At 31.2% G+C, this 18,591-nt stretch overlaps 1 protein-coding gene across 8 annotated transcripts in view; it reads right to left on the reverse strand.

The window, feature by feature from the left end:
• LOC139485189 (uncharacterized) overlaps window positions 1-18,591 on the reverse strand; it is a 28,955-nt gene that overhangs the window by 10,168 nt on the left and 196 nt on the right. For 2 of the 8 annotated variants that reach the window (XM_071269429.1, XM_071269427.1), the window contains exon 1: window positions 14,999-15,136. The exons of 3 other annotated variants lie outside the window; for them this stretch is intronic. The gene's annotated coding sequence lies outside the window, so the exon portion shown is untranslated. Of the gene's footprint in view, window positions 1-9,542; window positions 9,672-14,998; window positions 15,137-18,591 lie in introns of those variants that run through there. 3 more of the 8 variants (XM_071269431.1, XM_071269428.1, XM_071269434.1) reach the window with 2 other exon arrangements.

The following is an 18,591-nucleotide window of genomic DNA, read 5'->3' on the forward strand; positions in this document are numbered from 1 at the left end:
AAATTCATGGTCACCGATTTGACTCAAATTTTCATATTTTATTTATAACAATGTAAAACATTTATCCAAACTATCAAAAGTGTGAAATAAACAGTTTACAGAGCATAGAGTCAATAATATGTAGTTTCGTTTCGTGTGTATTTAAGCCTAAACTCCATCTAATTAAATATCGAGTTGACCTCAGATGACCATATAAGCGATGTAAACATAAATATACTAATGATTAGATATAAATAGATTAAGCCAACACGTGCATTTGAATTTTTATAGGTCTGTTTAATTTTATTTTATAGATTAGAAATAAATGTTTCTCGTCGTTTTTACATGTAGAAGAAAGATTTTTAGTGGATCGAATCAGTCATCAAATGATTTACCTTTGTTTCACTTTCAATGTTGACATTCCTTTCCTTTAAATAAACAACACACTTACAAATCATGCGTTGTCCATCTCTAGTTAAGGGGTTAAATTGAAGTTCACATGAATACGGATTTAATGAGGTCGACTTTTTCACTTGCAAGTGAATAATTCATTATCAAAATTTATTTAGCTTAATTTGATAAAATTGAACCATTTTGGCTGCTTAAAGCGAATTATTATTTCACTATTTCACTTTTATTATTGATTGAACAAAAACAAATGATACTTTAAATTTGTATACATCTCGTAGCTAGTGCCCCTTTAATGATTGTTTGAATAATGAAAATATTGTATGTTTGAATGATAAATTGGATGCCTTTGATATTGCAAGTGTAAATGGAGACTCAATTAACAGTTTAATTGAAGAATGTAATAATAATATTATACAAGCTGCTTCTGAATGTGGTAGGTATGTTGAAAGAAAAAAATGTTGTAAACAATAATTCTAATAGAAACATAAAAAATTGTAAGGTTAATAAACCATGGTTTAATCAAGAGTGTTATACTAAAAGGAAGGATTATGATAAAGCCAAAAGTTACAATTGCCGGGTAAAATCTGTAGAGAGTAAGAACAAAGTGATCCTTATTCTTATTGGTCATTCCCTAACAAATCAAGTAATACACAGACAAATGTACTAGAGAAGATATCACTTGAATGTTTTTATGATAATTTTAAGAAATTGAGTAACGTACAACATGATCAGGATGGTGATTTTACAGATGATATTGATTGTAATGCTGTAACTAATCTGAATGTTGAACTGAATTCTTTAAATACTGTAGACGAGGTTGTCAAAGCGATTAAGTCATTGAAAAATTATAAATCAAGTGATACAGATCTGATATTAAAGGAATTTTCGAAAAATTCATGTCAGAAAATTATTTGATTTCGTTCAAAGTAATCAGTACGATATTTTACGTTTGAAGTTAGATTCATAACAAACCTGACATAGTTTTATAATATAGTTAATTGCTACCTCAGTTTTATATTAATAAGAATTAAAATGTGCTTTGTTATTAAATGCAATATCAGTATTTAGTTCAAATATATAATCTTAAATTAATCCTAATTCTAATGACGTCATTTTTTCGTCATTTTTCATTTTTTGATGCTCTGTTTTACTAATTCTAATGACGTCATTTTTTCGTCATTTTTCAGTTTCAAATAGGACGTCACTTGGCGTAGAGGTTTAAACGTATTCGGATGTGTCTACTTTTGTGTTTCAAATGTCTGGTTATGTAAATGTATTTCAGTTGTTTCCTGTAATTAGTTAATACTTCAGCTTTATCATGTACATCTTTTGAATATTCATTTTATTAAATTTACTGTTTGCAAAAGTATAAATTACTCTAAATTATAGGGATTTTCTGGTAACTTAACGGAAAACCCTTGCCGTTTTTGGCACAACCTTTTTGATCTTTTGGTCCTCGATGCTGTTCAACTTTGTACTCGTTTCGGCTTTCAAACTTTTGTATCTGTGCGTCACACATAGGTCTTGTGTGGACAAAATACACTTCTGGCGTATTAAAATTTTAAACTTGTTGCCTTTTGTTGGCTGTTGTTCGTGTGATTCTTTGTCAATTGTGTTCTCCAATTTATTTATATTGTAGTCCTGTGTTGTCATTTTGATGTTATATTTCATATGGCCATAAAAGTGCGAGGTTTGGCATGCCACAAAACCAGGTTCAACCCACCATTTTTTCCTTTAAAAATGCCCTGTACCAAGTCAGGAATATGGTCATTGTTATATTATAGTTCGTTTCTGTGTGTATTACATTATAACGTTGTGTCGTTTGTTTTCTCTTATTTTTGAGTGTAAATTCACATTGCGATAAGACGTGTCACGGTACTTGTCTATCCCAAATTCATGTATTTGGTTTTGATGTTATATATATATATGTTATATTTGTTATTCTCGTGGGATTTTGTCTATATGTGTTACATTTTAGTGTTATGTCGTTGTTCTCCTCTTATATTTAATGCGTTTCCCTCGGTTTTAGTTTGTTATCCCGATTTTGTTTTTTGTCCATGGATTTATGAGTTTTGAACAGCGGTATACTACTGTTGCCTTTATTGATATATATATGTAAAAATGTATGACATTGTTTTTAAATCTGTTAAAAAAACCCTGACCTTTTCATAAATTATAGGTATATTGATTCAATATCCCCCCATTTATAGTATAGATCACATTTTCGACCTTACATTGATTACGTACTACGTGTACAATGTTTCGAGTTCTTTCGGAATTATATTCCAGGTAACTCTCTTTAGAGGTCGTCCGTTTTGTTTTTGTATTCCCTTAATGTTTATTTGTTTATTATTTTGTACATTTTATTTATTATTGTACCTTTTTATTTATTATTGTTCGTTTTATCAACGTATGAATCACTGGTTTTGGGTTATTAGATTAAGTTTAAGATACATTTCAATATGCATTTTTCATTGTCAGCGCACCTTCTTTTGGTTTTAGTGTAACTGTCTAATTAATTTCTATTGGGCGACATTGATTTATTTCAAGTGTTTCTTAACGATTTCCCCAATGTTCCTGTTTCTTTTGAATGCTATTGTAGTTTTTTTTTATCAAAGAGATTTTTGAACTGCGGGTTGTCTTGCATTGAGTGCAAATGTTTTCTTATAATGATTTGTAAATTTTCCGCATTAGCGTGGTATAGTGTTATGAAAGATATATTAAAGTTATCTGTGTTTTTGTTTATAAAATTGAGAATGGAAATGGAGAATGTGCCAAAGAGACAACAACCCGACCATAGAAATAACAACAGCAGAAGGTCGCCAACAGGTCTTCAATGTAGCGAGAAATTCCCGCACCCGGAGTCGTCCTTCAGCTGGCCACTAAACAAATATATACTAGTTCAGTGATAATGAACGCCATACTAATTTCCAAATTGTACACAAGAAACTAAAATTAAAATAATACAAGACTAACAAAGGCCAGAGGCTCCTGACTTGGGACAGGCGCAAAAAATGCGGCGGGGTTAAACATGTTTGTGAGATCTCAACCCTCCCCCTATACCTCTAGCCAATGTAGAAAAGTAAACGCATAACTATACGCAAATTAAAATTCAGATCAAGAGAAGTCCGAGTCTGATGTCAGAAGTTGTAACCAAAGAAAATAAACAAAATGACAATAATACATAAATAACAACAGACTACTAGCAGTTAACTGACATGCCAGCTCCAGACTTCAATTAAACTGACTGAAAGATTATGATTTCATCATATGAACATCAGGCACAATCCTTCCAGTTAGGGGTTTAGTATCATACCATCATAACATATATGAAAAGAACATAACCCGTGTCATGCCAACAACTGGTTTTTAAATAAATATGTTAATTTATGCTTGTTTCTTTGTTTGTTTCTTTGTTTAATTTTTCTGTATGGGTAATATTTCTTAACGAGTTTTCGAAAACTCCGCCTGACAACCGATCAGACAAGTTTTAAGTTGACTAAATGTAGACATAAACTGATGCTCATTAGCTAGTAGATCGTTTGTCTTTTAAAATACAACTGACATATAAGGATTGTAATGGTGCTATTTGGATAAATTTATCGGTTTTCAAGAGCTAAATCCCTACATTGGCTTTCATTTCTACGATTGTAAAAATGAACTGGCGTAATGGGGAGATAATTTTGACGAAGTAGAATCCTGATTGATAACCACTCATGTCATTTAAAATTCTGTATAGTATTCCTGACAGTGTTCTATTTATAGCTACGTGCAATAATGAACTGAATGTTCCTGAGAAAATAAACTCATCAAATATACAGTACAATATTTATCAAAGACTCATTTGTGACGCTCAGATAATAAAAATAAGAAAGCCAAATAAGTATAAAGTTGAAGAGCAGTGAGAACATAAAGTTCAAAAAGGTGTGCCAAATTCGGCTTAGGTAATCCATGCCTGTGATAAGAAAATCCTTAGTGTTTCGAACAATTCATACTTTTACATTGACTAACTCTTAAAAGTGATCACCATGCCCATTTATTGAATGTCATTAAAGCTGAGATGTTGGCTATTAATTTTGGTAATTAAACATGAGATAGTGTTCAACCCGATTTTAACACCTGGAGAGATGCACTGTTCACTGTCTCATCGTATACACCGGATTGAGTAACAACGAAGCGGAGAGAAAGGAAAAATAAAACAAAGGAAGAATGTTTACCATTTCTATTGTTTCTAGATGAGGTTACCGCTTTTGAAACTGTTTTCAATTGTGTTAATGCTGTTTGTCTTAAATTAAAATGAGACAGTTAAACACAGGTAGAATTTGAGGGGTGGGTAGTGGTCATGGCGGATAAAAGGGGGGTATTTGTCCAAATTATGTTTATGTAGTACTTTTGCACGTAGAAGATGTTTAAAACATATATTTTTAAATTTAAATTTTATATTTTGTCAAATGAAGTGATATAAATCATTACATGTGAGACAAAAAAAATGCATAAACATGTGGATGTTTAGATTAGAAACACACATTCTCTGTTTTTTTAACTTATAAATGTATGAAACTCGACCGATATAGTTGTTTTTATAGAAATGAGTTTAACATTCAACATTTAGCCCTGAAATAAATGAAAATAATCGAATCTTTCATTCCGTTATATCAATTTTATATTTCATTAAAATACACATTTTACTATCTTTTAAATATGAAGTTTTTTACTTGTCAATTGTCATACAATATTAAACAATCTATAATGACATCTCAAGTATCTATATAATCTTAATATATCACTTTATAGTATCGTTCTACGCGTAAGTGTTTACAGTATTAACTGCAGTATTGCAAAACGTGGGAATTTTTAAAATAAATAACTTAGCCTTGAAAAAGTTGAACAAAATATTTCGGTAACACAAAATGCAGTCATCTATTGTTGATGAAAAAAAATTAGCGGGAAAAAAATATACATCGGATGAAAATAAATATTCAATTCGGATAAAATCTTGTGTAGCATAATATCGTGTATTCCATTTTTACCAATGCTGTCACTCAAGCAAATTGTATTTCTATCAAATTTATAATTAAATTTATAATTAGATATATTTGTAGTTTAAACACAATTTCTTAAAAAAAAAAAAAAGAACGCGATATAAATAGCATTAAACTAGCAAGTTTCCATACAGTTCGAAAACAAGTTGCCTTACTGTAATTATGTCAATAAGAGCAAGTTGCCACATACAAGGCTGGATGTTTATTTTGTAACAAAACAATATTGATAACAATAACAGGTGAATTGTCCATCTTAATCCATTACCAGATAAGAATGATTTACTTTGAAAAAGGTGGGAGAAGCACTGTTCCCATAAAAAGAACACTATAATAAAAAAATAAAATCGTCAATAAAATGGAATTATATGCGACTGTAATACAAGTGAGAGTTTTAGCTACCTATGGTTTGACTCACAATTTTCTAACTAAGGAAATGCCTGCACTAAATTTGGAATATGATAGTTGTTTTTCTTTTCATTAGATGTGTTTGAGCTTTTAATTCTGCCGCATTATAAAGAACTTTCAGTTTTGATTTCACTTGTAGTTTTGTATTTTTGTTTATTTACTTTTCTCGTCAAAAATATTTGAAGGAGTTGCTGAAATATCCATGCACATGTTTTTTCCTAGAATCTAGTAATTGTTAGGACCCTTTATAGCTTGCTTTTACAAATTGTGACATGGATGGAAGGTTGTCTCATTGGCACATCGTCTTATATCTACATTAGAGAATGCCTGTACCGGGTCGGGAGTATGACAGTTGTTGTCCATTCGTTTGATGTGTTTGGACTTTTGAGTTTGCCTTTTGATTTTTGATTTTCCTTTTTGAATTTTCCTCGGAGTTCAGTATTTTTGTGTTTTTACTTTATATCTATAAACATATGCAACGTTTTCAACATTTGAAAAAAAGTACCAAAGTTCCAAAATAATTCGCGATCTTAAACCTATTCCCCCTTAATGCATGAGTTTTCATGAATAATCAATGTGACCAATGTTCATTCGAATCTAGAAAACAATAGTGTACCGAAGTTACAATATAATCGATCGATTGAGAAAACAATTCAAGATGAAAAAACAAAAACTGAACAAATCGTATGAACTCTCTAATGAATGAGACCGATACGTGGACAGGGTAACCGTCTCACACACATCAAACTGAATAGCACAGTCTTCAGTAGAATATTATTGGTAGAATTCATGATAAAATGACTATTCTGATATCTAAGGAAAAGAGTAAATTGGGCAAAAAGTAAAGGATAGCGGGTGATTAAAATTCATAGAAAAGAGAATAGTGAAACCATATTTAAACTTTAAAAAAAAAATAATATATAACATAGAAAATGAACGAATATACAAATATACCCTATATAGACCCTAACTGATTTTGCTATATAATCCTTTTGATAAGGTCGATTCGGGATGTTCTATTATTATTCTTCGAAATTTACCTGGGTTTTTTATTCGTTTTTTTTCACGGCTGATTCTTCTATCTATTATTTCATAGAGAAAATAAATTGTGCATTTTACATTCCATGACTAAATAATTTATGAGGAGTGAACATTTTAGATTGTTTCATAGAAGCTTTTAATGAATGGCCTTCACAACTTTAACCGTTACCTACTTTCTGAATTCACATATTTATAGAAATAGGTAACATTATCTATACTCCTCTTTTTGTTATCCCTTTCACAAAGAGTATTTCAAGATAAAGCACCTTAAATTGGACTATTACTAGTAGTATAATAAAAATAGAGATTTCAAATTAAATAGTTCAACAATACTTTAGAAATAAAACGTGTCCAGGCGATGCTTGTTAAGTGTGTTTTTTAAACCACATGTTCAACAATATTGAAGGGTCATAAACGTTTTATGTTCATTCCGTGCAAGTTAAAATAGGTTAGCTGATTTGAAAATAATAAATTATCCTCAAATTTAGAAGTCTTAAGTGAAAACATACTGAGTACTTCCATATTAAATCGATATAGGAAGATGTGGTGTGAGTACCAATGAGACAACTCTCTATCCAAATAACAATTTATAAAAGTAAACCATTATAGGTCAATGTACGGCCTTTAACACGGAGCCTTGGCTCACACCGAACAAAAAGCTATAAAGGGCCCCAAAATTACTAGTGTAAAACCATTCAAACGGGAAAACCAACGGTCTAATCTTTATAAAAAAAACGAGAAACGAGGAACACGTATAAATTACATACACAAACGACAACTACTGTACATCAGATTCCTGACTTAGGACAGGTGCAAACATTTGCAGCGGGATTAAACGTTTTAAGTTTATTTCCTCAAACAAGATCAACTGTAAAAGTAATACTGCTAAGTAACGAAATCGTTCAACTGAAAATATGAAACAGTATGGTAGTTTACAAATCTTTCTAGAAATTAAAACATTAACAGAATTCCGAGTGAAAAACAATAATTTACTGTTTCTATTGACTTCGAATACATGAAAAAAAAAGAAGGTTAACATGAACGATTTTTGATTTTACAGAGATGATTAAAAGAAAATATAAAAAAACTACCATACTCCAATGAAAATTTAAAAAGGAATGTCCCTTATGAAACACCAAAATCAAAAGCACAAACACATCAAACGAATGGACAATTACTGTCATATTCCTTGATAATTCTAAGCTCTCTATAATCTAATGAATAAAATAAGATTAAAAAAAATACTCGATCGAAAAATATTGGAAAGAGTTAACCGACATTTTACAGAGTGAACTAAGACATAACTCTGATAGACAAAGAAATATACAATATATGTATGTTGTCGGAAAATATAAAATTTATTTGTATGAGCTTTAGAAACAGGACGAAAAGCGAGGCTTTACCGAGTTTTCTCCTGTTTCGTAGCGAGTACAAATAAATTTTATATTTTCCGACAATGTACATATATTGTTTTTATCCTGAAATTACTCCCAACACATGAAACTAGTTATTAAAATCAAAATTATTATCTTTAATTTCGCAAAGAAATCGACATCATTGAAACGCGGACCGCGAAGAGAACCACAAAATGAACTGGTTTGGAAACAGAAATATTCATATTACCGCTTGCTCAACGTGGAAGTGGGGTAACAGGAGACTTTATTTGTACAAGTACAAATTTTATATAGCAAAAATATACCTGTTATTTGAACAATGGATGGCTAATTGCAGGTGAAAACAAGTTTATACTGCCACTAGTTGTATTTATTTCCTAAATATAGTATACAGCTTTATTTTGCACAATGTCAATTTCATCATAGTTCTACAATCAGAGGTTCATTAAGGGATGATAATACGTTTAATATTAAATTTACAATTTAAATAGCTATCTATGTATTAATGTAAGCTGCAGTAAAAAAAAAACATAAGGTCAATTTCAGAAAAATATAAACTTTTTTTGTATTCGGCACAAAACTGGCGAAGGGCTCTGTAGAACCTTGCCTTACCCCAGTTTCTCAGCCTCATATATTTTTATGTTTTTCTGACATTGACCTAATATTGTATATGTAAAAGATATAAATCTGGAATACCTAAACTAACGTTTTTGTCGATTTGAAGAAATTCTTACATTTTAAAAATGTTCTGAGAGCTAAACATTCCTGAGTTGAAAATGCATACATTAATATAAAAATCATGATTTAAACCCTGGTAAAAGTGAGAGAGAAAATACCAAAATCCAATGTAAATTAAAAAGGTTTATTTAGTCCATAAACCAAAATAAAAAAAGTTTGTCTGTATAGACCAACGGTACGAATGGAAAACAACGTTGATATTTTGGACTTGGTATAGGCATCTCCGAATATAGTGATGGGATAAATATATTTTATATTTGGCTTAACTTCCATGTTTTATGACAGCTGTGTAAGCTACAAGTTAGACAAAACAATAAAAAAGTGTGTCAAAAAGTGTCAGCAAAGAAAAATGTCCATCAGACAACGAGTTATAATGAATTCTGAACGTTCGTACCCCCCCCCCCTAAAAAAATAACAGCAGGATTTCTAGACTTGTGTTTAGAGCTAGAAAAACTAGTAGTAGGAACTTGTTAGCAAAAATATACTTTTTTCATATTCTCTTAATATATCTATTTCTTATTTAAATAAATACCTTCGAATGATTTAATCCATTATATTATATACAAACTACATCATCTAGTTGTATTGATAAAGTAAATTTTAACCTTTCCACTAAGATAACGTTAACGTTATCAAAGAAATGACTGATGGACAAAGAAAGGTGACCCTTTATCTTTACATTTGTCAATATTTAACATTACATAATGTTATCGCGGAAATTTTTCTATCACTAATAAAAAATAATAAAGAAGCATGAACGTAGGACAAATATAATGAATTTATCTACTTAGCTTTCAATCGTCATTATTATCGATAAAAGGACAAACATACCTAATTTGCTCTTTTTACAGCGCTAGGTTTATCGTTACTACATTTATTTTGTGGTTTCAGTCAACGGTCAATATTAATTATACGGATTCAGAAGACAATATACAACCGGGTAATATTTTAATTTCGATCAAACAAACGTCTTCTAAATTTTCTAGAATATAAATAGCTCTATCATAATTTCGCTTGAAAATAAACGTACCAAGCCACGAGCAATAGGAGTTCGTTATTGATCTCTTTTCTATGTCTTGTTTTCTGAATGATATTCTTCAAAGACGTTTTATAAGCTTACACTATGTGGTATAACATTTATTCATAAATGAGTTTTTTTTTGGTCATCAAGGTTCAGATAATTTCGTTTTGTTTCATGTTGCATTCAGATTTATTAATAGTTATCAAAGGTAGCAGGCTTATGGTTTAATACGCCAGACGCGCGTTTCGTCTTCATAAGACTCATCGGTGACGCTTAGATCAAAATAGTTTGAAAGCCAAACAAGTGCAAAGTTGAAGAGCATTGATGACTCACTTTGAGTAAACCTGAGCAATTGTTTGATGCTATGTGTTAAAATAAACTCTAAGTAAAATGACGATTTAATGTTATATCAACTCAGTTTGAAATTAACTAAAATATAAATATACGAAAAAATACCTTAATTGGTATATAAATCATTTACTGACGTTGTTTATCGTCTTACGAGTTATATTATTCTCGTTTTTGTCTTCACTAATATACTGTTTAGTCTGTTTTTGGTGATATCAATTAGACGTGACTAAATACAGGTAGCTCCTTTGAGAGAAAAAAAAAACCCCGATAGAATGAATACTTTATTCAAATGATTATATTTAGTGTGATGTATAAATATATAGATAGATTATATTACATGAACTTTTGTACAAAGATAGATGATATTTACAAAGATAGATGTTACATGATTATTTAAAATTAACCCGAATAATTCAGTCGTTATATTCCGCTGATCTACGATTACTTCATTGAGTGGCAGCAACCCAACATTTGGTTGTTCTGTTTGTCTGAAATTTCAGGTTAATAGATGTTGACCTTTTAAGCAATTTTACCCCATGTCAGATTTGCTCTAAATGCTTTAGTTTCTGAGATATATGTTCTATATTTAGCCATGGCGGCCATGTTTGATGATGAATCAAAAACTTTTGAGGAAAAAAAAGTGCAACACAAGTCTATGGCATTCGTTAAAAAACAACTACGGATTTGTTTTCTCTCAATCGATTTATGACTTTTTAACAACAACAACAACAATTTTTATTTGTCAATCAAGACGCCCCGAGGAGCAGTACAATTACAGTTTAAATTAAAGTGTACAAATAATTGTTGTGATTTTTTTTCATTGAAATTACAATACATGACAATAAAACTAAAACTGTATAAGAGAAGGGAGACAACAAACACAGTATATATCCTAAAAGAACATGAGTGAGTGAACACAATCAGTACCGTTTTATAATTAGAAGAAGAGCTGTGGGCTACTCATGTATTATTACTTATTTTTACTCTTCTAGTCTTTATTAAACAGCGGTATACTACTATTGCCTTCGTTTCGATTTCGATTTCGGTTTATAGTGATAATATTTACTGTTAGCCAAATAGTGCTGACTGCCGAGTTGGTGGTACGGCTGGAGACGAAACGTCCACCGACAATATCATTAACATAGTGCTTGCAAAAACTCATCAAAGATTCGAGGCTTATAATTCATTGATACAGGTTCACGTTTTGTTTACATAACATCAGCAGTGTCACATGATTATAACGAAAGGTTGGAAGGCAAGATCAAAAACAAGGCTAAAGAGCATTGCTAGCCAAAACTTCCGAATATTTTCACACACAACTGTGGTTATCAAAGACTATCGCTAGCCTTGTGATCAGGACTAAATAGTATCAAATATATTTCTAATAATATGTTTGTACCTGAAGGTTTTAAACCAGTGACACTAAGCATAAAATTCATTTTTTGGGGAGTTTTTTTCTTCAAATAAATGCAATTGAGTTTTTCGCATTCAACATTTTAGTTTGAAATTGATTTGGAACTATGGTATTTTGTTTTATAAGGTTCGATAATTTTTAGAAAAAGAAGCATATCATGCAAGTACCACAAAAAAGCATTTTGTTAAATTCTAACAAATATTTTGGAATGTTCAGTTTTGACCTTTTATCTTAATTTAACGAAAATTGCATCAATCGAATTATTGACGACCGGGCAAAGCAGAAAGTACAGATAATAAGTGTTAGGTAGGTATATTAAAGTACTGAACTACGCGTCTTTTTGAAAACTGTCACTCGCCTATTTGTAAATGAACATACTAAACATCCGTTTGGCTATGATATCATTGTCAAAGATATCAAATATATATTTGAACTCATTAAAGCGAACACAAAGGGACAATGCAACGGCATAAAAACGAAATACGACAACAAGACAGTCTATGTACAGTACGTACAATTGAAAAAAGTAAAAACCGTCCTCTTAAATTAAGTGTGTGTGGGGGAAGGGGGGTTCGGGAAGTGATTATCGACTTTCATTCCTCTGATTGTAAATTTGGTTAAGACATGAGAAGAATAGTATCAAATCTTTGAGTTATTCTTCAGAAAATGCATGAATTGTTGATAATCGTTTAAAAAAATAAAACATCCTAAACGTGAAAGCTGAATACTAAAATTTATGATAAAAGGGATGATTTTTCATTTCCTATCGTTAATTATCCGTTTTTAGATGGTGACGTTCCCTTGTCACCATCTTACGGTGTTTATATATCTCAACTTGTACGATTCGCTCGTGTATGTAACAATGTTTTAGATTTTAACGAGAGAAATTTATGTATTACTGAAAAATTATTACACCAGGGTTTTCGATATCACAAACTAGTCAAAACATTTACTAAATTTTATCATCGGTATAAAGACATCATTCGTAAATATAGCTCAACATGCAGACTTCTAATACGTTCAGGTATTCCACATCCAATTTTTATGGAAATATTCTTTATAAAGCACAAAGGTGTCAGTATTCACCTCAGAAACTTACAAAACCTTTAAATAGACTTATTAAGAAGGGATATAATTACGATACTGTTGTCAAGTCATTAAAGATTGCATATTTTGGCGTTAATATTGAGTCACTGATAAGGTCTATGCATCGGAACTAAACACATTTATTCTAAAAACAGTTATTGGCATGACACGGGCTATGTTCTTCTCATATATGTTATGATGGTATGATACTAAACCCCTAACGGGACGGATTGTGCCTGATGTTCATATGATGAAATCATAATCTTTCAGTCAGTCTAATTGAAGTCTGGAGCTGGCATGTTAGTTAACTGCTAGTAGTCTGTTGTTATTTATGTATTATTGTCATTTTGTTTATTTTCTTTAGTTACATCTTCTGACATCAGACTCGGACTTCTCTTGAACTGAATTTTAATTTGCGTATTGTTATGCGTTTACTTTTCTACATTGGTTAGAGGTATAGGGGGAGGGTTGAGATCTCACAAACATGTTTAACCCCGCCGCATTTTTGCGCCTGTCCCAAGTCAGGAGCCTCTGGCCTTTGTTAGTTTTGTATTATTTTAATTTAAGTTTCTTGTGTACAATTTGGAAATTAGTATGGCGTTCATTATCACTGGACTATTATATATTTGTTTAGGGGCCAGCTGAAGGACGCCTTCGGGTGCGGGTATTTCTCGCTACATTGAAGACCTGCTGGTGACCCTCTGCTGTTGTTTTTTATTTGGTCTGGTTGTTGTCTCTTTGACACATTCCCCATTTCCATTCTCAATTTTACTTAATACAAAATGATATCAAAAATAAATACTCTTGGAATCCGTTTGGTCTTTGCATTCACTGACAAATTCGAACAACCAATACTGTTATTGTTTAGCGTAGAGATTAATTTGAAATACACAAAACCGAGATATAAAATTCGAGTCTTTTCATACGTGTAACTTATTCTTATATGTATGATTATGATCTCACCACTGTTATACAGTACAAGATATGTCAAAAAAATTACTCACTAGTTCTGTAAATAGTTATCAAAGGTACCAGGATTATAATTTAGTACACCAGACGCGCGTTTCGTCTACATAAGACTCAGCAGTAACGCTCGTATCAAAATATCTATAAAGCCAAACAAGTACAAAGTTGAAGAGCATTGAGGATCCAAAATTCCAAAAAGTTGTGCCAAAAACGGCTAAGGTAATCTATGCCTGGGATAAGAAAATCCTTAGTTTTTCGAAATATTCAAAGTTTTGTAAACAGGAAATTTATAAAAATGACCACATTATTGATATTCATGTCAACACCGAAGTGTTGACTCCTGGGCTGGTGATACCCTCGGGGACGAAACGTCTACCAGCAGTGGCATCGACCCAGTGGTGTAAAATCGAAAAACTGTGAAGCGTTTGAAGATAAGTTTCTTGCCGTTGACATGTTCAGTTCTCTACCTTTATACTACACCATCACACAATATCACCAAAGAGGAGTTTTCCTTAAGAATTGAATGCTTCTTTTTGTAACTCCTTTGGGGTGTAAAAGCGTTGACCGAAGTACATTTTGTATGAAGCGCGGAATACTTATAATTACATTTTTTAGCTATAGTATCATAAAAACACTTTATTGTGGGACTTCGTGTCATCATGAATGATAAATTTTATTGTGTAATGCAGTTAGCCAATCAGAATAACGTATTATAATGAAACATACATCTAATGTAACAATTCTTCTATAAAAATTGTCTTATTATGTATTCTGAACAATAAAATAATATTTGAAGCTGACGGAAACTTACAATATAAAGGTAAACAGTCAGTTACTGCAATCAAAGTTTAACGGGTTTTTTTATTCAAATATATGTCTTTTAAAATAAAAAGTGCCGTTTTTCCAGAAATTCCTGTCAAAATGATAAAATTTAATGAAAGCAAGTAATTATCAATCTCATATGAGCTGAACCTTATCATATCCTAAATATGCATTTTAACTCTCAGCATGAAATAAATTGTTACGACTTTCCCCGCTATGAACAAAAAGAAAAATTTGCAATATGTCAACAAACTTCTCAATTTTGAAAAAAATACTATGGTTTATTAATTTTAAAAGGTAATAACGGTTCATTTGAAAATATACTCACCGTAATGATTAAGGTTTAAAGATATGGGTAAACGATTACTCAGCTAAATCTTCTTCCTCTCTCAATGCTGTATCTTTATCGTAAAGAAATGTTTAACAGTATAACAATGTTTACAAAAATGATTTTTTCTATTGAACGAACATCAGATACAAATGCTGCAAGATCAATCTTTTGTCATATGGTTCGTTCAATGAACATGTGCTACAAATTGAATCGTTTGTTACATATTTTGAACAATATAAACTGATCATAATCAATTTGACCATATAATGTATCATTACTTTTTTTTAATTTACTCAAAAGAAACACTACAAATTTTAAACAAATATATGATATAAATTTCAGGAGTAGTAATGATGAGTTATGCAAGTTAAATGATTAACATTATTCAATAAATCATTTTTTTTTAAATTGACGTAAAAAGGGAAAAATTTCAAATAAGATTCGAAAATGCTGTTTTTTCATTAAAGTTAATAGTTTTGAAAACCAAGAAACATTATTATATATAATGCAAATACCAAATTGTTTATTATACTGACATGTGTTTTATAATATTAAACAATACCAGTATATCAAAAAGCTGGTATAATTACATTAATTAACGTTACTTTTAAAAACATGTACACATTAAAAAAAATATTAAAATTTAAAAAAGTAGGTTGGGGAGTAATCTTAATTGAAATCCAGGGACTTTTTAATAATTTGTAAAACCATAGTTTTTATCATGCTTTTTCAAAAATATAAAAAAAAGGAGGGGACTGGGTGACAGGGCTTTTCCCCCATGGTACAGGTCGTGCATAATTCTTTTTACAGTGGCGGATCCAGAGGGGCGTGGTTCCGGGGGTTGGTACACCCCCTTTTTTCGACAATCAATGCATTTGAATGGGGACATATAGTTGGAACCCCCTCTTTTAAAAATGGCTGGATCCGCCCCTGTTTTACACCTTCATTCTTTTGTCCTCTGCTCTCCAAATACATGTACCAATACATAGTAGGGACATTAAAATGTATCTTGTTCAGAAGATACCTCAAAGTGGGATTTGTTAATAATATGAGTGTCTGCTCTTAAAATCTTTGACTTCGTGGCGCACGGGGACTTGAATGCATCTGGAATACTAGTATATAATTTCATTCTTATGATATGCCGTTTAGTATTCCTGTCATATGGTGGCTGGCATGAACAGAAAATGCTTTATGAATTTTTTAAAAACTTTTTTGATTATTTACTGAGAAAGAATTTTCCGTTCTTTCAATATCTTCGCTGTTTCATAATTGATTTTCCCGCATTTACTTTAATGCTACGCAAATTTTATTTTCCAAAGTTGTGTTACGTCTTTTCTTATTGAATCATCCGTTGATATTTACCTGCAATTACCTTTTAAATTAACCATCTGATTTTATGCAATTACAGTTTTAGAATTTCTACCTTAAAATTTACAAGTATTTTTTTATTATTTCGAAAGGTAACTCAAATTATCATAGTTTTATTTACGGAAGCCGTAAGGGGACATACAAAACATTAGAAAATATTTTTTTTAATTCGAGATCACCATAAAACATTACCGTTTTACCGAGATCTCGATAAAAAATATATCGTTATCTCGATAAAACGAATTTGTTATATCGAGACCTCGGATTATTAAATCGTTATCTCGATTTATTATATCGTTATCTCGAGAAAACGAAATAAAACGAGATCTCGGATTATTAAATCGTTATATCGGTTAAATATAAGGAGATCTCGGATTATTATATCGAGATCTCGGATTATTATATTGTTATCTCGGTTTAATATATCGTTATCTCGAGAAAACGAAACTGTTATGATTTATTAAAACGAGATCTCGGATTATTAAATCGTTATATCGGTTAAATATAAGGAGATCTCGATTAAAATATATCGTTATCTCGATAAAACGAATCCGTATTTCTGAATTCGTCATTTGGATGTTACCTTACAAATATTCAAATTAATACCAGAAACAAAAATTCAAAGCACTCTTTAAAATTTTTAACTTAATTCATTCATTTATTTAGTTTCGGAGAATAAACTAGTGGATTTCCCTATCTATTATTAACCGAAATTCCTTGGTTCAATGTATGGAAAACCTGAATACTAAAACATATATATAAATATTAAGATACTTAACGTTATCTTTTTTTATTTTCACGTTACCTTTGCTGTTCTTGATCCCATATGTATAGATATAACATGTCCATTGTGCCGCAATGACCATTAGAGGGGTTACGGAGGACCTAAATGCCAAAATACGCGTGAATATTATGAAAATAGCCAATTTTAAATAATGGAATGGATATTTTGAATAATGGAATGGACTGCTGCGACTCTTTAGCCCCTAATTACACACATACCTTATACCTCATTCGAAAGCTTATTTATAGAGAACAAAAGACATATAGTTAATATGTTCCGCAACGCATATTAGAGGAGTAACACAGACCTTTCGGCCCCTTTATAAACTACTTGAAAGCTTATAGAAAGAGAGATAAAATGGTATATTAATAAGCTTTCGAATGAGGTATAATGTATATTTGGAATTAGGGGCTGAAGGGTCACAACAGTCTATTCCATTTTTCAAAATATCCATTCCATTATTCAAAATAAGCTATTTCTTAATTTTCTTTGCTGATACCTTCCATTTTCTATAATTTTTACCATTCAACTGTTCATGTTCAATATCTTTGTGAGTGCCATTATACAATATTCCTGCTCGGTCATCATACTGTGAATAGTACCAAATGTAATGCAGAGTGAATAGTACCAAATGTAATGCGGAGTGAATAGTACCAAATGTTATGCGGAGTGAATAGTACTAATGTAATGCGGAGTGAATAGTACCAAATGTAATGCGGAGTAGATGGTACTAAATGTAATGCGGAGTGAATAGTACAAAATGTAATGCGGAGTGAATAGTACCAAATGTAATGCGGAGTGAATAGTACCAAATGTAATTCGGAGTTGATGGTACCAAATGTAATGCCGAGTGAATAGTATTAAATGTAATGCGGAGTGAATAGTACCAAATGTAATGCGGAGTGAATAATACCAAATGTAATGCTGAGTGAATAGTACCAAATGTAATGTGGATAGGATGGTACCAAATGTAATGCTGAGTGGATGGTACCAAATATAAAGCGGAGTGATAGTACCAAATGTAATGCGAAGTGAATAGTACCAAATATAATGTGGAGTGAATAGTACCAAATGTAATGCATAGTAAATAGTACTAAATGTAATGCTAAGTGAATAGTACCAAATGTAATGCTGAGTGGATGGTACCAAATGTAATGCTGAGTGGATGGTACCAAATATAATGCGTAGTGGATTGTACCAAATGTAATGCGGTGTGAATAGTACCAAATGTAGTGCGGTGTGAATAGTACCAAATGTAATGCGGAGTAAATAGTACCAAATATAATGCTGAGTGGATGGTACCAAATGTAATGCTGAGTGGATGGTACCAAATGTAATGCTGAGTGGATAGTACCAAATGTAATTCTGGTGGTTTTTTTTTGTGTGAAACCATAATCTTTAGTGGTGAAATAATACCCATGAAAAATGAAAAAGAATT

Source organism: Mytilus edulis, chromosome 8 (genome assembly GCF_963676685.1).
Source record: "Mytilus edulis chromosome 8, xbMytEdul2.2, whole genome shotgun sequence".
NCBI classification, from domain to species: domain Eukaryota; kingdom Metazoa; phylum Mollusca; class Bivalvia; order Mytilida; family Mytilidae; genus Mytilus; species Mytilus edulis.